Below are 25,761 nucleotides of genomic sequence, written 5' to 3'. Positions count from 1 at the left end.
TACCAAAAATCTTTTTTTCACAATTGGAAATATTATTTATTTCCACTAAAAGTACATTTTGTAATATATTTTGGCATTCGAAGGTTTGAAAATTATATTTCCTTTCACAGCTCCGTTCACAACATATTTTTAGGATATATTTCAAATATATTTTGGCCGGAATTATTTATTTATTTTCTGAATGGGGAAGACTCCAGCGTTACATGTGTGAACTGGACAGTAGACGGATTTATTTGAATCCTGCAGTTTGACTTAAACCATGTAATGTAGCGGTTCCTGATAAAGTTAGCGGCCAACTGGCGAGTAACTCAGTTTTATCCGCCCGCTAAAGCCAATTTTAACTCACATTTGCTGGCGTCTGTGGCTCTCAGATAGTTCCCCTCAGACTGCAGGTTTCTTCCTCAGAGAGAGGTTATCCGTCTACCACAGCCACTGTAAACAACACTGACAGAGCTTCATTCAGAGATAAAGCCTATATGAAACGCTGAATCAGAGCTTACGGATAGCAGAGGAGGGTGGCCGTTTTCATCACACACCTCGTGTGCAGGAGTAGAACAGTCATAACACGCACCACTGCGCTCAAGAGAGAGAGAGATAGAGGGAGAGATAGCTCACTGTAATCATAATGCTATTTTCTGAGCTTCTGAAGCAATACCCATCTCAGCTCAATCACAGTTTTCAGTGATGGACTTTCACACACTTTACACAGTAAAAAGTTCACTCTTGGTTGTATGTGCATGTGTGTGCGTGTGTGCTATCTGCAAACATTGCCGTGTTCACTAGCATTTGGGTGAGTTTGAGCTTGCTTGGTCTTGCATGCCAGACGCATAGGGTGATGCAGTCAATTTTTCTTTCATATTCCTCCCTGAAATTGTCTGCCTTCGAACCCCTGACAAGATAGATGTGAATTATTATTTTTGTTTTTAACTTCGTGATGTTAGGCAGAATGTCCTAGCTGCTTTTTCTGTCAAATGAAAGCAGACTATGACTAAAAACACCATATACTAATATAAATATATATATAATAAGTCTTCTGAAGTGACTTAAATTTCAGTCTGTTCCCCGATCGAATCTGTAAAATGACCAAATCATATGGAATATAGTACAATATATTGGTATGGATTTTATGGTGGCTTAAAAGCCACTGGTCACTCGCTATGTTTTCATCTAAGTTGTAAAGATTTTTATTTTTATTTTGATCATCGACATTCTATTAACTATTAGTAACTTTGGAACTAAATGTCAACTAACTCTCATTAGAGTATTAGTAGACTGTCTGCTTAATATCTGCTAACACTTTATTCTGGTGCTCCCCAACAGACATTATAATGACTAGAACATGTCAACTTATTCTACCAACCCACAACATATTTTGGAATAACATGGGTGGGACCTAATGAGCTGCCTTGCTGTCTACATAGTCAGCTACCTTCTAAGGTAGCATCCTAATCATTACTGAACATCATAAATGAAAAATCTGGAATTTACAAGGGCAAAAGCTCACAAATCCAATGCAAATATATGTGCTATACAAAAAGTGCACTGGATATTCAACTCTATTGATTACTGTCAGACAGGTAAAGGAGAAGGCTGGGAAGCGGATCCACGGGCAGGTTTAGGTTTATTAAAATAATCCACAATGTCATAGGACACAAAGTAACTGGCGTAAACAAATGAAAACACAGAACAGGAAGAAGCACGATAAACCAGAGAAAGTGCATTCAACGACTGACAGAGAACAAGTGAAACACAAGGGCTATATATACACAGGCAGATGAGATAAGAAGGGGGCGTGTATAATAAGAAACACCAGGGGAGACTAATCTACATGAAAAACTACAAAACATGGTGCACAGGAACACATGCTGGGATCATAACAATTACAGTAGAGTTTTGCATTAGCATCTGGATGTGATTAAGAAGCAAAAAAAATACCTAACACAAACACATTTTTGGTAACTTAAAACTACTTTACAGTAATGTTCAAAAGTTTGGGGGTAGTTTTGTTTAGCAATGATGCATTACTGGAATAAATTACATTTTAAAATATATTCAAATAGAAATTTTATTTGAAATTGTAATAATATTTCTCAATATATCTGCTTTTACTGTGTTTTTATAAATGCTGCCTTGGTGAGCATAAGAGACATAACATTCACCAACCTCTAACCTTGGAAGTCTGAAGTGCACAGTATTTTTCAGTATTTATAAAAGACGCTCCTTGTCTGCCCAATTTTCAACTGATCTTGTTGCAATGCAATATAAGATGCCTGAAATGCAATCGTAATTGCCTTAACATGCTTCCTATGTAATAAGCGTACTAGGTTTTGGATTAGAATCAAAGTGTGTGTACAGAACAGTATGTGTGTTTCCTGCTATACTTTCTCAGCTCACTTATTAGCAGTTGACATCTCCCTCTTTAATAACCCTAAGGTCGCTCAAGGTCACTAAGGGTCATTGTGATTCACAGTGAGAAGGGCCAACAGGGGCACAGCATGCCTTCTGATTAGACAAATGTTTCCCCTTCAGCAAGGTGACCGGCTACGCCTGCACAGCCCAAGTGAGCAATTAGGAGACCTATGATTTATTGCCTTTACTGACGTCCTTTCAATCCAGCACATATATCACTAAACCATGAGTGATTCACCTTTTACTGATTGATTGCTCCTCTATATATGAAATAAGCTCATTAGAGTAAATGGGAAAATGAAATGCAGTTTAGAGCCTTCAAATAAAGCAGCATAGCAGCCGTGCCAACGGGGATTTGAAGACTGAATTTTCCTCAGTAATTGTCTTTCTCTATAAATGCTTTTCACCACGGAAAAACCTCAGACTGCTGCTGAGCCACAGAGTGTTTATGCTTTGTTTTGTTTTTTCTTAGTCCTGTACTGTGGTACTTAGAGTATCATAAATTTTCCTGACTTTCAAAAGTCCAACCCCATAGGAAAGCAAATTCATAGATGAGATCTCTTTAAAGTGCCTTAAAAATTATTATGCTTTTTCAAATATTCCCTTTCATGTAGTGTTAAAAAGCTGTTTGTGAATGAAGATAAAATTGCACGACAAATACATGTATTGTCTCCTAAAAGAAAGAATCGATTCTGAATAGATTCTGAAACCTATTACATTCCTTCTTAGGTTTGTAACAAATTTGCATAATGCCAACCTATGGTGTTCATTGGCTGCTTGCGAACAACATCTGCTTTGCCCCGCCCACAAACACTGGAACTGTATCTGAGACTGGAAGAGTTTGGTTCGTGCTGACAAAGTGTTGAGGAGACGTTATTTTCAGCGCTGCAAATCAACTTCGACGCATTTCAAAAGGGTGAGGACTCAGACTGGAATTGATACGGAAATACAGAAGCCATTGTTACTGGTTTTATCACTGTGTATCAAGCTCTGAGGAAGATCTGGAGCTGAAATTCAGATATGGTAATCAGCATTTAATTTCCGACACGTGGTAAGTGGTCTAAGTAAGACCAATCACAACATACTGAGCTGTATGACCAATCAGAGCAGAGTAGATCGTGGAAAAGAGGGGTTTAGAAAGACTGAATCTTCGAACGAACCGTTTTCAGACACTTTGAGAAATGAGGTGATGTGCAATGTATATTATGAGAAAATATGAGTGTTTTTTGAGCTTGGATTCATGTAAACCTATTGTAGGAGATCTCCAAAATAACATTAGGAACATTTAAAATAGCATGACTTTAATATCTCGAGATGAAATAAGTGCTTTTCTCCTGTTTCACAGGTGTTTCTTCTGAGGAAAGACATTGATCTCAAATGTGTCTTCTCTAGAGTTTCAAAACAGATCTCAATTCAGATTTGTCAAGATACCGAAGTCTGGATTCAAAGTCAGAAATCTCAGTATGAGCTCAAAAGGTCTCATCAGATTCTCCTGAGACTAAATTAACCCGAGTCATGCTGTTCACATTCATTTTATAACTCTATACTTTTGCTGTATTCATTATATTGACTATTTTTATTTTTCCAAAGGAATTTTAGGAGTAACGTTCAAGACAGAGCATGTGAGCGGAGTGGAGCGGTGAGAATCTCCGCTCATCGCTCACGGAACTGTTCACCCCTCCGCTCCCCCGCTCAAAGCTACATCAGGGCTGCGTTCAGCCCCGACAAAACGTTGCACAACGTTTTTTAAACAGAAACGGTGATGCGTTGAACACACTGTTCTGATGACGCAAGAGTTGCAACTATGGCAGCTGAGAAGGCCATTCTTTGTGTTCTTTGTGAAGAATTTTCAGAGCCTGATGAAGTCGGTATAAAAATGTGTTTAATACTACAAAATATGCCCGATGTTACAGTTACTGCACTTGCCACCCAGAACAAAAGAGAACATCCCAAACGAGTGAAGGAATTGCTGAAACTGAAATAGAAGCACACATCTTACCTAATTCAGACTAAAACACATCTATTTAGCCTCACATACTGACTTTATTTGTAGTTCATACTGTTTTAATACCCTGTATTTTCTTTCTCATTTTTAGGAAAAGCACTTAATTACCATTGTTTATTTCTATACCAAATGTCATACACTTGCAATGAAGCTAAAACTATAAACAACTACATCATGTTGATATCCTATATTTTTACAATAAAACTTACGACAAACATGTCTTCTAATATCCTCAGTTGTTGCGTATACCAAGCTGCATCGAACACATTTGTAAATTACTTTCCTTGAACCCATTGTGCGAGTTCACTTTAATACCGCGTGCTTTATATACATGTTGCTGCTGATTGGACTGCAGTTCTGACACACCCACCAAACAAGAGAAAACGTATCTCAAACCCCGTTGCACACCGGTGCACGCCGTTTCCAGGAAACATGACGTTCAACCCGGAAACCGTAGCAAAACGTTGCGCACCGTTTTGAACTTGAACGTGCCCCAGGCCGCTCCGCTCATTACCTCGTTCAGCGCTCAACGAGGTTTGCTTCGCGCTCCACTCAAATCGCCCCCCGCTCGCTCCAAAAAAGGAAAAAAATCTACATGTATATCACTTTTAGCTTAGACCACAGCCTTACCTCCTAAAGAACTAATGAGTAACAACAACATTTTTCAAATAGAAATGTTTTATTTCAAATTACAGGCCTATGTAAGAAGGAATATAGCCTACACAAAAAGTCCTGTAAAATTAAATGAATAAATGGGCCTAATAATATAAATAAAAATTATATAGACAAAAATATACATACATTTTTAGTAAAGTAAATTAACTATAAGGCCAGAATTTTGATAAGTGAACTTTTGCGCAACGCGCACGATTAAAATTAAAATTGGCTTCCATACACACAAATTGCTGTAAAATTAAACGAATAAATGGGCCTAATAATATAAATATTATTACGGACGACACAAATTCGGCTAAATAAAACGAACCATTAGGTCTACTTGAATGAAAAAACGAATTTGTTTGAATATTACGCTATATTTAATTTACACTTTGTTACAAGTTACCGTATTCAATTGGCTAACCTTTTGTTTTCTTCCCAGCGTGTTCGCGTAGCACACGTTCATGTTTTCGAGAGATGTGTCTTTTAAGATTCCAAAATGAATCTTTGCTGACTGAAACGATGTCTCCACATTCGTTTTCTTGTACCACATTATCATTGTTAGTTAGTTATATTAATAGTAGCCTACACCTGACCTGTATGACTTCTCATTTTCCTTTTTGAAGTAGCCTACTTTTTGAACTCCATTATTGAGCCGAGTTTTGACTGAAAATAGTCTACTGTTGATGACTGTGCAAGACAGATGGATCCTGGTTTAGGTTTGACTGAGCATGCTTCAGACTCGTGGTGTGAGCTGAGCGAAATTGGAGCGGGAAATAAGGCGACGCTCCGTCCTTTTAAAAATGCCGCTCTGCGCTCTGTCCAAGATCTGCCCGCTCCCGCTCCACTCTGCTCACATGCTCTGGTTCAAGACAAAGCTAATGAAACATAACTGAAAGACCCCTGTGATCAGAAATCGGTCTCATCTAGACTTCCAAAAGAGGTCTCAGTGTCTCAAGCTGTGCTCAGTTCTGTCAAAAGAGCAACGTCTGTAATCCAAAGTAAGAATTATCAACATGAACTCAGTTGCATTGCTCTTTGCTTTTGTAATGTCAGCTATCTGTGTATTTTTGTACTCGTTTGTGTATAGAAGTTTAGGAGAAACATCTGAGACAAAGCTAATGAAACATAACTGAAAGACTTGATCTCAGACTTTTCAAGATACCAACGTATGCAATCCAAAATAAGAAATTGAGATATGAAAGTTCATGTTTTGCTTTTTGTATTTACTGTGTGTCAGCTATTGATGTAACGGTCTGGAATAGGAATATATTCAAAATTGACTTTAATCATGAATGCAGGAGAAACACACTTTTTACAAAAGAAAAAACAACAACAAGGGACTGAACAAAACAGGGAGTTTAAATACAAGATGAACCAAATAACTGAAAGGTGATAATCATACTGTACATAATCAATCAAACAAATGAGGAGATAATCAGTCACCAAAACTGAATGGAGAAGAGAAACAGAAACTAAACAAAACACAACAGAGTATCAAAATAAGAGTCCAAGTCCGTGACAATTGACTGATTTGTGTCTATTTCTCCAAAGGATTTTTAAGAGAAACACCTGAGACGTTAACAAAACAACTGAGAGCTCTTTATGTCTTGTTAGCCATAAACAAAGTGATTTCAAGTGTGTCGTCTCTAGAGTTTTAACATAGATCTCAATAGCAAACATGCTCAGATTTGCAAAAGATTTCAATTTGTTCTCTGACCGAATCATCTAGTGTGCTATGCACATGACATGAACCCTATACTCTAACTGTACGTCAATAACTGACTCATTTGTCTCTATTTTCATGTCTCCTAAGGTATTTTAGCCGATTGATTCTTCAATGAAACATAACAGAGAGCTCCATTAAATCCCATGAGCTATGAACGAGCTACCTCTGAGCAATAAAATTTGCCTCTGGAACAGTATTGATTTTCCCCCCACCAACACAGGACCAAGGTATCCATAAAAGATAATTAAACAAACACCCAGATCTTTGAGGTCCACTGCAGGTTTCATAAAAGTTTAGTCGAACACTCATGCTTTTCTCATGGTTTACTAGCTCCCCCTGCACCATTTCGTATCCGCTATATCCGGTTTCATAGGTGCGATTACAATATGGAACGGTGACATGAGCAGTTGAATTTGCGAGAAGGTCTGAGCTGTTGAGTGTCATCCATCTTTGCTCCTGTCTGCGGCGTAATGATATCTGTCAGGCTGCAGCAGAGGAAGAGAACTGAAGGTTAATCTCTCCGTATCCCTTCGGTGTTCTGAATGCTTAAAGAGCCGTCGGGCCGAGCTGACCGCGCCGTGTTTACGGGTCCCTGTCTCCGCTCAGAGATCACAAAGACAGAGGTCTGACACCTCTGAGGCACTTTTAGAAAAGCAATGGAGAGAGAGTGCCAAAGAAAAGACTCTTTGGTTTTTATTCTCTCAGTTAGGTCCATTGCAACCCAGGCTCATTGGAAATACGTGCCTGTGGCGACAGTTCTGCAAAATGATATTGCGTTGCCTCTTGCGCATTTCACCTCAATTTCAATAGTAAATGTCTGGTGAGCGGCGTTAAAAGCGTGTTCGATTTTATCCGAAAGAGATGAACGTGAATCTGGCAATGTTTTATTACATTGGATGTTGTATGTATCATTGTATTTTGTAATGAAATATCAGGTGAATGGCGCCCTCAAACATTGTAGGCGTAGAAGAGTTTGGTTTGTGTTGTCAACATGTCGAGGAGATGCCATTTTCAGCGCTGCAAATCCACTTTGCATGCATTTCCAAAGGATGAGGACTCTCGCTGTAATTTATATGGAAATGCCGACGCTATAGTTACTGTTCGTGTCCCTGTGAATCAAGCGCCGAGGAAGATCTGGAGCTGAAATTCAGATATAGTAATGGGTGTTTTGTTTCTGACTCGGTAACCGGTAGACCAATCAATAGACTGGGCTGTATGACCAATCAGAGTAGGCTCACGAAAAGAGGGGTTAAGAGAGACTGAATCTCCGAAAGAACCGTTTTCAGAATCTTTGAGAAATGAGGTGCAATGTATATTATGAGAAAATGAAAGTGTTTGACCTTGGATGCATGTAAACCTATTGTAGGAGACCTCCAAAACAAAATTAGAAACCTTAAAAATAGCATGACTCTCGAGAATAAATGAGAGCTTTTCTCCTGCTTCCCAGATGTTTCTTACAATATGGAACTTGTTTCTAAGTCTTTGAGCTCTTTTATTGTGACTCTTGTTTCACAGGACTCGTACCTGAGCAAGTGCAATACTGTACAGGGTGAGCAGCTGAGCCAGTCTGCTAGGGCAGAAAAGCCACACATATGGATATACAAATGTCAAAATATACTAGTTTACAAATTATGTACTATGGTTTAAGTGTTTTGAGGTCATGACATAGCATTGTGCAAGAAACCATGTGAAAATAAGTATTTCTGCCCATGTAATCCTAATTTTGTGTGAAAAGGAATCAAAGTTGTTGGTGTTTTACTGCCACTAGGCCTTACCATTCTCACAGTCTCGCTTTTCTGTCTGCTCTATTTTTAAGTTGTAGGTCTGTTACATCAGTACTCAATTAGTAAATTACAAGGTCCCCGAATGAAGACTAGTGAGCGTGTTTAACACCCATCTGACTCTTAAAACAAGAGGTGCGACATGACAAAACTACAAGGCTCCCATTAAGATTAATGAAGGTGTCTACAGCACGCATTCTAGATGGGTTTGTTAGATTATGGCTGGAGTGATGTTGTTTATTTGCGTCCCTATGCATCTTGTGTAGATTGAGCTTAAAGGTGTGTTAACAACATTACTACAGTGGGGATAAGCTTCGTAATAACTTGCCTTAAGTTAAATGAATGTGTAAATAAGATTGTTTAGCAAACAGCTTGCATCCGTGGCAGTGTTAATATTTTAAACTTTATTTATTTTTTATATTTATGTGATTGTAGTACTTCAACTTAATAATAAACAATAATGAGAAATGTAGCCTTGGCAAGTTTAAGTTTTTTATATTTTATTTCAGTTTAATTTTAATTGCAAGTAATAAAAATGTTTATTTTATGGTTTTAGTTATATTTTTAGTTAATGATAATAACCCTAATTCGTGGCCACTGTTTTAGTATTTGTGGCACAAATGATTGTCAAATGTTACGTGTTTCTTGTTTGGACTTTTATGTTTAGTTTGATGTAGTTTCCTGTTTCCTGTTTCTGTTTTGTAGTCCTTTTTGTAGTTATTTTGGTTCCCCTCATTACTCGCTGATTGTTTTCACCTATATCTTTTTAATCTAGCTATCCCAGTGTATATAAGCCCCAGTGTTTGCTGTGTTAAGCCCTATTCGGACAGTAATTGATTCTCATGTGGATGTCTGTATAAGTAAATTTGCATGGCACCTCAGTGATCAAATTCATGCACTTGAATGGCAATTTATTCCTGGTGAAGGAGCAAGTTTAGCTCACATCGCATGATTGTCTACTGTAAATAAAATGCCAAATGCTTGGATTAATAAGCATAAATTCATATTTACTTTAATACAAGTATAATTATATCCTATTTATTATTTGATTATTTAATCTCCTGTTTAAAAATAGTAAGATAGATGCGCTATACCGTAGTTTAAAAAAAAATTGTCTTCTATTTTATCTCAAAATGATGGATATCATTTTAAACATGTGGAAACAAGTTAATACAGCCTCTTATTTACATGAGGTAAACATAAAGCTGCTCGGTTTATATTTTTAATGTATGTAATTGTTACCTTAATAACGGCCCATTTCAAATGTTTACGTGCTTTTATTCTCTTTCTCCTTTTAACGGTGATATTAAATAATATTGTTCTTCCAGCATTTCAGTAATAAAAGTGTAGGCTATTTTTTAAAATGCATCCAAAGCGCAACAGTTGTCGTACGGTGCTCGGCTGTGGTCAAAAAGTGTTTACAGTTACAGTTTTTTTTAATACGCTTTGGTACTATTTCTGCTGTTTCACAACAGATCAAACATTTCAGCATGTTTTCAGTTGTGTTAGTACAATACACAAAATCACAAAGTATCCTTTTCACAACACAAAATAAGTGTTTCATCTACATAAATGTTTCATTCACAGCAACTGCCTTTCATAAAGCTCTAAACTATCAAACTTTTGATTTGCATCTCTTCTCATTCAGTTTAATACATTTGTCTATTATTTAATCCAACTGAATTTAATGGTTAACCAATTAATCATTTGGTTCATCTATAGATTTCCATACATCACTGATTCTACAGACAGTTTCTGTAGAGACTTGTTCGCAATTATCAATATGTATACCCAAATGTAATGAATTATTTTTACATAAGTGATTTATAGATAATAACCACCACTATGTTCAAAGTGTGTGCACATGCGTGTGTGTGTGTGTGTGTGTGTGAGAGAGAGAGAGAGAGAGAGAGAGAGAGAGAGAGAGAGAGAGAGAGAGAGAGAGAGAGAGAGAGAGAGAGAGAGAGAGAGAAATTTGCACTTTGTGAACATAATAGCAGGACAAGGGAGAGGAAACAGTCAATGACTCAGATCAGTAGAAGTGAGGCAGGCGGCATCAAACACAGCATGTTTACATTAGAGTATGTATGTCATGTGATACTGTAAATAGATTACCATGGTAGACACATTACTGTAACTCACCCTCCCTCTGTAAAGGTCAACTACAGTATAGATTCAGTCATATGGCACAGTGAAAACATTGCCAGCAAACTCTGTTCTAGCAGAAATGGATTCAGTTCAGTTAGGTAATGTAAGTGTATTTCTAATGTGGCAACTGTAGCCTGTATTACTGTCATTATTTCAGTGATTTGAACAAGAGTGATTTGAAACATGTATCTTGCATTGTTTGTTGTTGAATGAACTCATTGTTAAAAGTACTAAATTGAAAGAAGATCATACTGTTGTGTTTCGGTGATTAAACCAAATGATCTCATTACATATAACAATAATCTTGTGTTTGAAACGGTGATTATGTGGACTGAATTGTGTATAAATGTAATGAATGCATGGGATCAGGTTTTGAAAGAATGACCAGCTGTGTTACAAGTGTGATGAGTTTGGATTTGTGTACTAAGAGTTTTGAAAATGAAATAAAAAACAAACTGTAATTAGTGAATTTTTAATTGACCTGTTGTAAATTCAGTGATGTGGATTCAGACGGCAAATAAATTACCGCACGACCTTGGTGTTTGTCCAAAAAACAACAGGAGATTTGTACACGGGTGGTGGGAGAAAAACACTGACATTCTAGATTCGGACGGCAATACAATCACTGACTAGCCCCTGTAAGTGTTGAAAATACCTTACGATCCCATGAGAAACAATCACTGTCTGAATAGGGCTTTAGTTTGTCAGTTGTTTCTTGTATGCTTGTATTCCTGGTCTTCGTGTTCCCTGGTTTCTTGTTTTTATTTTGCTATTAAAATTCCTGCACTTGGATCCTCGTCTGTACCTGCCTTCCTTGCTTTCCTTGTTACACTGATGTTTTTACTTTCGTCCTTTCTGCTGGCCTCTGAGGTTTTGCACTTCACTGCCAACAAGTTAACTTCCTCAGTGTCAGTCAAAACCCAAAGTTAATGTACATAAGAGGGCTGTTGAGGAATGTAATTGGTTTTTGAGCACTTAATTGCATACCAGAGCTGTCAACAATGTTTCAGTGTATGCCACACATCCATTAGGGTGTTTGTTTGGAGAGAGAGAGAGAGAGAGAGAGTGTGCAGAGAGTAAATAGTGTGAGAACTTTGCTGAGGTTCTGGTGAGATTCCCTGCTGTTATCCATCACCCCAATGTCATAAGAAATGCTGATGAAATCTGTCTCTCCTGTTCAATAGATCCGCTTAGAACAGCAAGATTCCGCACGCTTGTCCAGGCTAGTTTGTGCTGGTTTGGTGCAGCTGGTTGACCAATAAATAAATATGTTCTATATGTGTGTGTGTACAAATTGAACATATATATAATTTGTATACACAAAATTATATAATAATTATTTTAATTTTTTTCACACATATTTTTATAGGGCTGTGAAACGATTAATAGCGATTAATCGCATCCAAAATAAAAGTTTGTGTTTACATAATATATGTGTGTGTACTGTGCATAATTATTTTGTATATATAAATATACACACATGCATTTGTTTAAGAAATAGTTTATTTATATCTATCTATCTATCTATCTATCTATCTATCTATATATATATATATATATATATATATATATATATATATATATATATTCAATTATATGTATAATTTAATATATATAATTTAAACGGTCAATACATAAATAATTTGAGAGAATATATATACAGTATGTATATCTCATTTTATCTGAATGAACATTTCTAAATATTTATAAAAAATTCTACATAGCATTTTATGTATCCTAAATGCACACAATTAAATAATATGTTCGTGCTTTTTGCATAATGTGACAAAAGTACAGCTTGATTGAATCTGAACAAATGAATAAATATTATTAATAATATTCTTTCTAATACTCTAGTCAAAAGTGATATTCATCTGAATTGTTTTCTTCACACATCACAGGTCTCATATCAAGCATGCTATTCATAAAAGTGCCCGTATGGTTGAAGAACCGCCTGAATATTCGATATATATCACAGAGCCGCAGTGACAAGCTGTCCTGGTCTTTTCTGCACGGTCCACTGCTGTTTATAGAGAAAGAAAAAGAACAGGACAAAATATATAGTCAGAGAAAAAGAGCAAAAGGACAAGAGAGTCTTCAGTGTTGTGAAAGCACAGAACTCAGTGTCCCGTCCCAGCTGTGAACATAACTAGTCTCCGCTCTCCTGTTAATTTAGTGTCATTTTGATTTGTTTAGTTATCCAGAACTTGCATCTCTTCCGGGCATCTGCCTAATTGCACATTCAAGATGGCATAGTATTTTCTCAGGCCAAATTGAGGGAATAATTATTACTTATTAAATGCTGTCGTTTATTCCTTCACTGAGCGCATGGTCTGGACCGATGTTTGAAAGTGGATGCTTTCAAGCAAACATTGCCTGTGTGAAGAGCATGCAAAGAAACACTCTTATTTTCTTTTAATGAACACAGTAATGACAAATTCGGTGGTCTAGATCACTTAATGAGGAGCATTAGTCTAGTCTCTGAGACACTGAGCATCCCTGTTCGCTGGGAAGAAAAAAGCGCATTCAAATCAGGCCTTTATCAGGTTGTGATTGGTCCATTTACCCCCCTGACCCCAAGCTCGCTTGCTAATTTTAAAGATATATTCCTATTGGCTTCCTCTCAAACGGCTCGCAGTGCTGCTGTGTGTGAGCGTTTGCCAAGTGTCTAAAGAAAACTGTTTGATTTCTGCTGCCGGATTTCTCAATAAAAGCTTCAGTTGTTTATCACCTCTGTGCTGACTTTTACTGTCTATTGATTGAAAGCTAAAGGAACGTTTTCACATGACCATCTCCTGTTACCTTATTAATTTACACTTACACATTTGGCAGACGCTTTTATCCAAAGCGACTTACATTGCATTTCAAAGTACACATTTTTACATTCTTATCAGTTCTACCAGAAAGACTCGGGAGAAGATATTGTAACAATCATCCATTTATTAATGACCCAGCAAGCAATATATGCGATAAAGTATTTGGCGTAGGCCCCAGCATTTCCTGCCTGAAGATGAAGGCAGGGGCGCAGCCGACCCCCCGTGAGGTATTGGAAGGGACCGTCCTGGTGGTGGTGGGGTGGTTGGAGGGGAAGGAACATCCTGCGGTGGTAAAGAAGATGGAGAGAAGAAGCCTTCTTATTGGTGGAGGGAAGAAACCATCTTGGTGGTGGTGGGGTGGATGGTGGTGAGTGAAGCGTTCAGCATCTGCGAACTCAGACAAGTGTAAGTACGGGTCCTTTATACTTCTAGTATTAGAACATAATTGGATAAATGAGAAGGTAATAAGTGATGCAAACAATTGAGTCTTCCAGGCAGAAGTTTTGCTAAAGCTTTCATTTCTTGCTTTCCCAGGGAATTGAACCCATGACCTTGCCGTTGCAAGCGCCAATACTCTACTGTTCTAAAGCTTTGCCATCCTCATTAGCATAGTTTGTTTTTATTTTTTATTTTATTTGTTTGTTTGTTCCAGTTTTCTTATAGATAAATAATGTATTTTTGTCTATCTTCATTAAAAAAAGATAAGATACTGCTGTGTGCCAATGAAGCATCTGCATCATTTAATATAGTTAGTTTAGAAATAAATTGCACTGGCTTAATAATAATAATAATTTGTTACATTTATATAGCGCGGGGGGGGGGGGGGGGGGATCTCCTCAACCACCACCTAGACAAGATTCAGTAATGGCTTGATTAGAGATCTATTCAATGAAAGATCTGCTCAGCTATGATTTATGAAGAAAATAATGATTAGGCTTTATTGAAGTGCTTAGATGTCTCACATAATAAATTGGAGAAGTACATCCTCATTATTATAACTTAAGTTTTCTCTGCAACGGTTCCCAATTATCCAGTACCCAAATTATATTCAAAAGAAAATAGAAGTTTCTGTACAATGCAGGACAAAAATAATTGGCCACCTGTTTTGTTATTGCTCATGCTGTAATTGTCTTTTTAATTATTTGTATTTGGAACCATAAGTCCCTTTGACTGTGAAAAGACACATTTTGTGTCACATTATTCCCGTTTCCTCAGTTTTCCCTTGGTTCTGAACGTAAGAGAAAAGCCAGATTAATATTGCATGACACGAAAGCTTAAATACACACATTTGTAGAAATAGGACATGATGAAGCTGGATCTGTCCCAGCATTACATGCCAGGAACAGTTACTCAGCTGGATGAAATGGCCTGATGAGTGCAGTTTTCTTTCCTGTGTTGATGTATTTTAGGAAGGTTTGGTAACACTTTACGTAAAGCCTTTACGTATAAAGCATTCTAAAGTTATTCATGTATGTTATAATGTGTTATATCTTTTCATAAATAATTGTAACCAAAGTTAAAATGCATTATAATATTTGTTGTCATGTGTTTTAAAGGGGTGGAATAATGCCCTTTTCACATGATGTAAAATAAGTCTTTGATGTCCCCAGAGTGTGTATGTGAAGTTTTAGCTCAAAATACCCCACAGATATTTTTTATATACTGTAGCATGTTAAAATTGTGAATTTTTGAGTGTGAGCAAAAACAAACCGTTTTGTGTCTGTTCCTTTAAATGCAAATGAGCTGCTGCTCCCGGCACAGAGGGCGGAGCTTCAACAGCTTGCACTCACACAGACATGCATTGAAAATTTCAAAAACGTTTCGCCTTTTATGTTCAAACCGGAGTCAGACAATGATGGAGAGACTCAAGAAGAAGTGACAACATGTAGAAGCAACAGGACATTTCAAAATGGTTAGTTGATGAATTTATGTAGCTTATGTGTAGTTATCTTCTAGTCATTGATCAGCATATTCTGTCTTGATAATCTATAAATCATGTTCCGGGGGCGGAGTTTATGTTCATTTTAGGGTTGGTGATGTCACTAACCCTGGAGGAATGTTGTGTAGTCCCTACCAGCTGTTTGTTAAAAAGCGATTTCTTTAAAGCAAATATCTCCCTTTGCTTTGAACTTTGAGCGTCGTAACTTTGCAGATGTTGTTTATGCTCAAACAGCAACATTACACACTAACTAAAGTGAAAGTGAAATCATAATCAACCACCGCTTTAATGCATTAAACTTTCTAAAAGTGTAACAATGAATAGATACGTATTAAATTGTGTTATAGCTGTGGTTACAACTATTCATGAGAACATATAATGCATTATAAGGTGCATTGGAAGCAAAACAGCTGTATAATGCATTATATATAACGGCTTTAAATAACTTGTTTTAAATAACCAATAGCCTTTAGTTTAGGTCTCAGCGATGAAGCATGGTTTGGTGACGTTATTAGTGGGAGGGGCGTTCTTATTCTAAAACGCATTTGATTGGAAGAAAAGTTGGATTCACTGTCAGGCAAGATGAGTCATCAAATTTTTGCTCTTTTTCCAGAAGAGAAACACTGTAAATTTTGAATGTGTATTTATGCTTAAAGTCAACTTTTTTTTGGATATTGCATTAGCATTTAGATGACCTTTAAACTAACCAACATGGACTAAAAGCCACGAAGGTCCAGTTTTTATTTCATGAGATTTGGAAAGAATGAGCGGGAGGTTGCCCACCGGATATGATTTTGCAATCCATATGTTGAATACCCCATTTTCGTGCCTCTGGCATTACGGCATGACTATTTAATATATTAACCATTTTCTCATTGACTTTCCAGTGAGCACAACTATACTTCTTTTCAAACGTTTAATGTTCTTGAAAGAAGTCTCTTATGCTCTCCACCAAGGCTGCATCTATTTGATCAGCAATACAGAAACTACAGTACAATTTAAAATAACTGTTTTCTATGTGAATATATTTTAAAACCGAATTTATCCACGTGATGCAAAGCTGAATTTTTAGCAGTCTTCAGTGTCACATGATCCTTCAGAAATCATTCTAATATGATGATTTGCTGCTCAAGAAACATTTCTTATTTTCATCAATGTTGAAAACAGTTGTGCCGCTCAAATTTTGTGGAAACCGTGCTACATTTTTCAGGATTATTTAATAAACAGAAAGTTCAAAAGAACAGCATTTATTTGAAGTAGAAATCTTTTTTCATAACATCATAAATGTCACTTTTGAGCAGTGTCTTTTGAGCGTTAGGGTGTACTGAACTATTATATAAAATATGAGCTATGCCATACTGCCCATCTCCAGGTACAGGTGCACGAGTTGCTGGCTGGAACATGGAAAGACGTGGAAATGGCTCTCAATTATTGGCCCAATGTCCATATGTGGATCCTCTGTGCTCTTGACAGGCATCCCATCATCTTCCTGTCCATATGTCACCAGGCAGAGAGTAATTGTGTAGCTCAGAGCAGGTGTGCCATCCAGCACCCACTCCAAGCCTGTTTCATGCTTTTCCTTCTAAATGAGCTCTCCTTTGCCTTTTCCTCTTTCCAGTCACTCTCGTTCTTTTTGTCCTTCTCTGTCAGTTTATCTGATGCCTTCATCACGGTTCTGACTCACTCCTTGCTGTCCGTTGCCTTTCTCTTCCTGTTTTTCTGCATCGTCTCATTTATGTGATTTTTCAAGCTCAACATTCATTCAGGTCTGCTTGATAAACATAGATTTCTTTCCTTTTTAGACCTACTGTATATTGTAAGTAACTGTATTCAATATTTAAAAAGGTTTGCATATGTCAGGTTCACAGACATTAAAAGAAAAAAATGCTTGACAAAGTCACGTCAACACAGAAAGATTGTTGTATTATTTACGGAGTAACAAAAAGCAGAACAGGTTTCTTAGATATTTATAATTTATGACTGGGTACCGTGCAGCTTTTACTTCTTATACAGGCCTGTTAGCCGCACTTACTTTATTTGCGCTAACGCACCTTTTCACCTGTGAATTCACTGTAATCATAACCACAGGTGGCTTGTCTGTTTCAATATAAAACAGCATCCATCCTGCCTGTTTTGACTTTCAGAGCATTGGCTTTTTGTTTGGATAGAAATCCTTATGTTCACTTCTAATTTGTGTGATGTGCGAAAGCATGGAGCAAAAAAAAAAATCAACCAGCTGCAAAAAAATGCAGAACCGCTAGTCAAGCGTGTCCAGATTTTTGACTAGTAAAGTGTTTGTTTTTTTTGTAAAAATTGAATTGAGTCAGAAACACAGGATAAATGAGCATGGAGTTGAGTTTGTGTGTTCATGCAAGCTCTAGCTTTTTACCTTTTTTTAGATTCTGTAGTGCATTGGTAATTTGCAGTCATTTGTAGCTTTGCATAAATGCCTGCTTTTTGTGAAAACCTTCTTGCGAATAAATCTTGCATCTTTATTAGTCTTTCATGGCAGTGCAATCCACTAAACGACTTTGCTTGCACAGCCGTTTTACGTCCAAAGCTTCTGTCTATGTAGCGTATGTGATGCTGCCATCATTGATGTGACATTCAGGCCCATTGTGTATTCCAGCTAGGAGACTGTAAGCAGTTTAAGAGACGATTTCTTCTCGGCGGGGAATGTCTGCCTATCTCTGGCCTGTCACTTAGATACCACCGGAACGGTAAATATGATTAATCTACCTCCTTAATTACCCTGCAGTTCCATGCCACTAGTTATCAGCTGTCAGGAGCAATTACTATCTCTACAATGACTCTCGATCTTAGCCAGGTTTCCAAAAGAATGAATATTTCACTCTTGTAATTCTTTTGCTTGGTTAATAGCTGTCGCCATGGAGCCGGTGATGCACAGACGGAGAGGCGTAACGCTTCGGTTTTCAAAATGCATTTTCATCCGGTCCGGTTTTGTCTCCTAAAGATTGGAAGAAATGAAACGCATTCATCATTTCAAAAGACAGTTGGTTTACAAATGAGTGCAGTGGATTTTATGGAAGAGGACAGGGATGTTAGGATCCAAAAACTCGTTCTCTGTTCGCTGATTGTGAAATGATCAATGCACGTTATAGTCTCACGAGCTCAGATATTGGTGCAGCCAGAACAGATGCTGTTATGCCGCTATAATGTGCGTGTCTTCACCCGTCACAGGCGGAGATGTATTAATCAGGTCAAAACTGTTTCATTAGAAAAGATTCTATCTGACCTTTCTGCAACAAGATTCGCAGAGCTCTAATTTCCCGTGAAATATCACGCATCAGCAAGTCTGACATTTACATCGGCGGAAACTGAGAAACGCATACGGATGCCAAATCGTGATGTTGAAATTAAGCCGTGTGCAAAAGTGAGACCCCGGAATGAGGCAAATTAGACTTAATGGGGAAGTGGATCATGGATACCATATTAATTAACACTAAATATTGCTGCTGTTGCTGTTCGCTGCGCCGTGGCATGAAGGGACCGAGTAGGATTAATAGGATTCGAGTAGAATCAACTAAATAAAGTCTTTAATGAGGTCATGAATATTTGATTTGCCAGCCGAATCAGATGTATTGTAGCCTACTTTGTTTTGAACCAGGGGCCAATTATAAAGATGCTCGTCTCCATCATCTCTGTAATCATCTGGAGGAGTGGTGACTGTAGATGTGCTTTGTGCTTTCATCATGTTGTCATGCTTAAGAGATGGGCGAAACAAAGAAGGCAAGGATAAATGCATAACTTACGATATGAGGAGAAACAAAAGGCGTCCTTGCTGCTTCACTGCTCTGTCGGTCAGTGACTTCACAGCATTTTTGCATGAAGCTACAGCTTAATGAAACTGACTCCAGACTAGCTTCCAAAGCAGCATTATATCATGTCTAATGATCAAATTCTAGTGAGCTAAAGAGAATTTTTAAAGATCCCGTCAGAGTTTTGTGGCTTGCGGTTCGTGTCTGTTAGATGTAAGGAACTAATGTGACTATATTAGCATTTAATAGTTATGTGCATTTAAAATTTACAGTCTTTCTCTTTTGACATTGTTAGGGGTTAACAGTTTAGGACCCAAGGACCAGATATTTGAAAGAAGACCTGGAGTCAGAATTATAAAAAATTTAAGAAAAGTTTTACTGAAGACAGTTTGCAGTTTCATCAGCAGAAGTCAGCTTCAAGACTCACACAGGAGTTTGTAGGCCGCCCCGCTTACAGTTACAAAGATCACAGCAGTTATACCATTTCCAAGGTCTAAGCTACGTCATTGTTTACAGGTTGAATGATTCTCATTGGCTAAGAAATAGATAAACATAGTAATTTTCCACACATATACAGATAGACTGAAGCATATCTCCATAGATTATGCAGCTGACACTTGGACCCTGAAGTCAGGCACGTTGTGACCTTCCAGGTCGCAGATTTGGGTTGCTGGGTGCCAGCATGTCCCGAACAACAACTCAGTCAATCTCCAATAATGCCAGTGGTTCCTTAACCTGTAACCAAGAAGACTAACACACACACCGACACACAGCTTTTCCAAGGTTTATGCCTGGTTCAGATTACACGATTTTAGCCCGATTTTGGCACGATCCGTTTGACGTAGGGTGTCGTGGGGATTCGCAAACGACAACGGGCGTCGGGACGCAAGATTCGATCGTTTCATCTCGTATAGTGTGTCATAGTGGGCGACAACCTACGTCGCGTCTGCGATGCTTCACGACATCAGGACAGAAAGACTAGCATGTTTAATTTTTTAACGGTCCTCCACGACGACAGCGCGCGAGTGAGTGAGTGAGGGAGAGTGAGTGAGAGAGCATGTGTGTGTGTGTGTGTGTGTGTGTGTGTGTGAGAGAGAGAGTGCGTGTATGTGCAAGTGTGTGTGTGTGTGTGTGTGAGAGAGAAAGTGAATGCGTGTGTGAGTGCGTGTAGGCTATGTGAGTGAGCGTGTGTATATGTGCGAGTGAATGAGTGTGTGAGACGGCTCGCGATGACCGGTCGGAAAACAACGTGTAGTCTGACATGTTTCTTGTCCACGACATGACAAGATTTTTAGGAGTCAAAATCGTGTAATCTGACACAGTGACTATCGTAACAGACAAAAAAATCGTGTAATCTGAACCAGACATTTGGCCAGGCTCTAACTATAAACAGGAGTCTCGTCTCAAAACATCAAGATAATGCGTTCTTTCTCAAGGAGAGCTACACTTTAGTCTAAGTGAGGCTTTAACAAAGAAATGGTCCCTTAAACTATTGGCTTCAATGACCCCTATGTGTTTCAATGTCTTTTGTTGAAGACCTTTCTCAAACATTTCCCTATTTAATTTCTTGAAGCCGGGTTAAATGAGCAAGCACTGTTACTGCATTCAGATATCAAATACAGACATTAAAGAATACATGAAAAGAACATTTCAGTAATCACACTGGTAACTTCTATAACAAAGTAAAATCTCCAGAGAAGTCATTCAACTCATTTGATATTTAGAAGGAAAAATATTGATTAATACCTTGATTATAATCACTCATTACATATACATTGAAGCAGCAGTGGATTCCAATCCATCCGCTTCAACATCTTGTTTACAGGGGTATACACAGAATTTTGTCTTATAAAGTTCCTTAAAATTAGTAGTTAGTTGTCAAGGCAGCATTTATAATATTTAAGTTTACAGTTTTTCATCTAATTTTATTATTTTTAGTTAAAAAGTTTAATTTGTATTCACATTCTCATTTGTTCACATTAGTTAATGCATTAGTTAACATGAACTAACTGTGAGCAATATATTTTTACAGCATTTATGAACTGTTGTTAATGTTAGTTAATAAAAATACAATTCTTCATTGTTCACAGTCCAATAATGCATTAATTAATGTTCACACATTTACAACTTGTGATTTTAAATGTAGAAATTAACATTAACTAAGATTAATAAATGCTGTAGAAGTATTGTTCGTAAACCTTACTGTAAAGTGTTAACATTTTAGTTTTAAAATTGATTAGCAATACCAAATAATTATTTGGAAACTAGACTATTTGTTATTGAAAAACGAGACAATCTGAGTTTTGAATGGCTGCAATGCTTATTTAACAGTAGGAATCATTAGAAAAAAGTGATTTTTATGAAATAACTTGTAAAAAATGTCAGCGGATTTCTATGAAATAGGTAAACACACACACAAAAAAAGAAACTTAAAATGAAATACTATTGTTTAGCAATTCTGGTATGTATTTTTGAGTTTAAATTTAGTAGTCAAGTCTGCAATAAATTAGAGAAAGGGCTGTTTTAATATTATTATTTTTTTTAAAGAAGGTATAAATGATTTGACTTTAGATCTTGGGTGTGCTGTCTGACGCTGAGACCATGTGACAGGATTTGGACAGGTCTTGATAGATTCCTACATCCTGAGACTGTCATGTTTAATGCTGGGTAGATGTATAGTTATTATGAAATGCACATGGAGGATGGCAGAGAGCATATGAAATCCTTTTCCCTGCACAGCTCTCACTCCTGTCCCTATTAGACATGCCTCACCTCTCTTAGGGCTGTCCGTATCCGTCAATGCAGCTCTGCGCTCTCGGACAGGCCACTGTGGACCTTCCAAACAAAGCGCCTCTAATAATCAATTCTTCCAGTCACAGAGCCTGACAGACTCATAAAGGAATGCAACCGTTCATCTCTCATCCATCTTTTTTGTGTCATCTCCTCCTCACTCTATCACGTCCCCCGTCTTCATTCTTTCTCCTTGACTTCTTGTTTCCTTTCACTCTTTTGCTTTTGATTACTGCTTGTTAGAGGCCGAAGGTGTGTAGGCACCTATTGTATTTGTATGGCAGCTTCTAGAACCGTATGGCAGAATGTCATGATATTTGGCACAGAGATAGGGGTGGGTCTGTACTTCAATCTCAGAAATCTTTAACCCTATAGCACCATCAACAGGTCACAAATGCACTTACATTTCTTCTCATAACTGGTTAATCATGTGGTCGAGAAACGTAATATTTTTTTAATTGATTACTTGGTTCACAATACTTGATTTTCGGTAATGGATTTTAAAGCGCCCCTATTATGCTTTTTCAAATATTACCTTTTCTGCATGCAATATAGTTGTTTGTGAATGTAAAAGGTCTGCAAAGTTTTAGAGATCAAAGTGCACAACAAATTAAGTTACTCTCTCCTAAAAGATAGAATCGATACTGAACCACTGAAACAAGTCGTCAGCAATTCCAGTCTCACTTCCTTGTTACATACCTATGTATCAATATAACAAACTTGCATAATGCCAGCATATAGTCTTCATTGGCTGCCAGCGATCAACATCTACTTTGACGCCCTCAAACACTGTAGCTGAGGACTGGAAGAGTTTGGTTTGTGTTGTCGACATGTCGAGAAGATGCTGTTTTCTGCGCTACGATTCCACTTTGCATGTATTTCAAAAGGATGAGGACTCATGCTAGAATTGAGGCCCTGTTTACACGAGAACGCTCGCGGGTGAAAACGTAAAAATATTTTATCAGATGTGCCTTTCGTTTAGACGGCGATGACGTTTTTGGGGCTTAAAAATGCAAAAAAGTGAAACCACCCTCCAGAGTGGAAATCTTAAAAACGCTCCACCGTCGCGTTTCCGTCTAAACGGTTTTGCGTCCCCCATTTCCCCCCCATAACGCTCGTCTAAACGCAGAATAAAAAGTGATCATTTTTTTTTCCGTTTTCTCTTCAGATCGTTTCCGTGTAAACGTAGCCTGATACGTGCCATTGTTCGTATCTCTGTTTATCAAGCACAGAGGAAGCCTCCGGAGCTGAAATTCAGATATGGTAATAGGTGTTTAGTTTCTGGCACATGCTGTAAGTGGTAGACCAATCACAACAGACTGGGCCATCTGACCAATCAGAGCAGAGTAGGCTTGCTAAAAGGAGGGGTTTAGAGAGACTGAATCTTCAGACTGACCGTTTTAAGTGAAGTGAATGCCAAGTATGGCAACCCATATTCAGAAATTGTCCTCTGCATTTAACCCATCCAAGTTAATGCACACACATTAGGAGCAGCGAGTAATGAACACACACACACTGCAAACCATGAACACACACACTCAAGGGCACCTCAGTCGTTTCCTGCCAGTATTGAGAATCAAACCGCGACCTTCAGGTTACAAGTCCGACTTTCTAACCAATAGGCCACAACTGCCCCATTTAGACTCTTTGAGAAATGAGGTGATGTCCAATGTGTTGTTTGACCTTGGATGCATGTAAACCTATTGTAGGAGAACTTCAAAACAAAAATAAGAACCTTTTAAAAAGCATAACTTTAATAGTTTTTCACATACTCATTTCCCCCCAATTTTTACCAAAATGTGTGGCAATGATCTTCAGACCAAGCCTTTTAAATTGGATATCTGATTTTTAAATGCAAATGTAACAATGAGGGTGCCAATGTAAAGCTGTATCTTTGCAACATTTTATGTATGGAATTGAATGTTGTTGATGAAGTTGAAATGAAGTTTGTTTATTTAATTTTTGGTAATTAAACTCTGAATGCTGTTCAGAGTGTTGTGTTCACAGGTGATAAATCAGCCGTAGTAAAGTTCTCCGTCAGTGAGCCGCCTCAACCGAGCAAATTTTACTCTAGCATGCTGTTTGGTCACAGTGAAGTGCGTCCACAATGCTGACATGTTTACTGTTTTTGCTTATCCACGTTGTGTGCATGAAATAGATGCTGACACAGTCAAAACACATCATTAATAAAGCGCTAACTGTTTTGGTAAATGATTTCGGCACTACAAAACAATTTAATCCGAAAACTATTTTTTGTTGTTGTTGCCTTGAGTGCCTGGAGTGTCCCTGTGCATTTTTTGTCGGGGACAGCGTCCCCTGGTGGTCAATTGCAAATCATAATTCTGCTATCCCCTGCTTCTTTGCACGTTGGTAAAACTAAAGCATCTCTGCTGCTGTGCTCAGTCCCGTAATTGCTGCCCACAGCTATATTTTATCTTCCTTTTCTCAGCCCCTCTCTAATAACCTCTTGTCTTCTTTCCACAGATGGTTGGAGAAGAGAGGAGAGACAATGGTATACTGGAAAAAGGTCACATCTGAGGTACGATATGGCGGGATGCTTCTGAAAAAGGTTGGATTGCTGTTGATTGCTGTTTTCTGCCAAAGTGCAAAGTTGTGCTATGATAGAAAACAAACTCTTGTTGGCTTCTATACTTTAAACTCTCAAATATATCAAAACCTTTTTCAATAGTTGGACCCAAAGTAGTTTTGGTTTACAACGCTGTATGCTGTTTATATGACGTATAGCTATCAAAAAATATGCCCCCTTTAAACAGTTTTTATAGGAAGAAAAGCGTTGAAATTTGACCTTCAGATGTAGCCTTGTGATGTCTCATACATTTTCTCTTGTGTTTTGTAGCAAGTGCACTGCGATACAGGAATTAATTCAAAGACCCTTTGAGTTTTCCTCCATAAATTGAAGTTATTACCTCAGGGTACCGGCCAAAATTACTCCCTCTGCAAATTATTTATATTTTCCTGTTTTAGAAATGAGCAGCATTTGCAGACTAGTGCCTGATTAACATTCTTCAGGAGAGTTCACACATACAGCGACCGGAAGTCATTCATTTTCAATAAGTTCAAGAGTTTGATGTTCATTTTGTTCATTATGCACTTCTGCTGTTTCTCTTCAAACATTTCCCCCTGTAGAATGTTAACTTTTATTGCTGAGAAAACCGATTCCTTGTCAAACAAGAAAGACATGCTATTTCTCTAGTCGACAAGTCAAGTCAAATTTATTTGTATATTCACAATACACATTGATTCAAGCAGCTTTGCAGAAAAATCATGATTTTAATGTTTGTAATATTCTAATGTCTTCGTTATTATTCATTATGCATTTAGCAAATTAGAGCTGGGTGAAAATATTGTTTACATTTTGTAATGATACAAGCAATCAAGCAGCTGAGATATGCTATATAGTATAAAGTATATATCGCCAAAAAACTGTATGTGTGCATACTTATATATCCAATTTTATATAGAGAGCTGAGTGATAATATAGTTACATTTTGTGACAAGCTAAATTTGCTATATAGTAGCATCGCTTTAGCATGTGATTTACCGGTTGTAAATATATATATATTTACAACCGGTATATATATATATATATATATATATATATATATATATATACACAACAATATATATATATATATATATATATATATATATATATATATATATATATATATTGTATATATAATTTTC

General features: G+C 37.5%; 1 long non-coding RNA gene across 2 annotated transcripts in view; it reads left to right on the top strand.

Moving 5' to 3' along the window:
• Positions 1–25,761, top strand: part of LOC311088727 — a 102,193-nt gene that overhangs the window by 50,524 nt on the left and 25,908 nt on the right. Inside the window, exons 2-3 of one of the 2 annotated variants that reach the window (XR_014607554.1) lie at positions 18,114–18,204; positions 24,538–24,622. This is a non-coding gene — a long non-coding RNA (uncharacterized lncRNA). The remainder of the gene's footprint in view (positions 1–18,113; positions 18,205–24,537; positions 24,623–25,761) is intronic. The other variant, XR_014607553.1, reaches the window with a different exon arrangement.

The sequence above is a fragment of the Abramis brama genome (assembly GCF_963993115.1).
Source record: "Abramis brama genome assembly, chromosome: 8".
Taxonomy (NCBI): domain Eukaryota; kingdom Metazoa; phylum Chordata; class Actinopteri; order Cypriniformes; family Leuciscidae; genus Abramis; species Abramis brama.
This window is presented reverse-complemented; position numbering and strand designations above follow the sequence as displayed.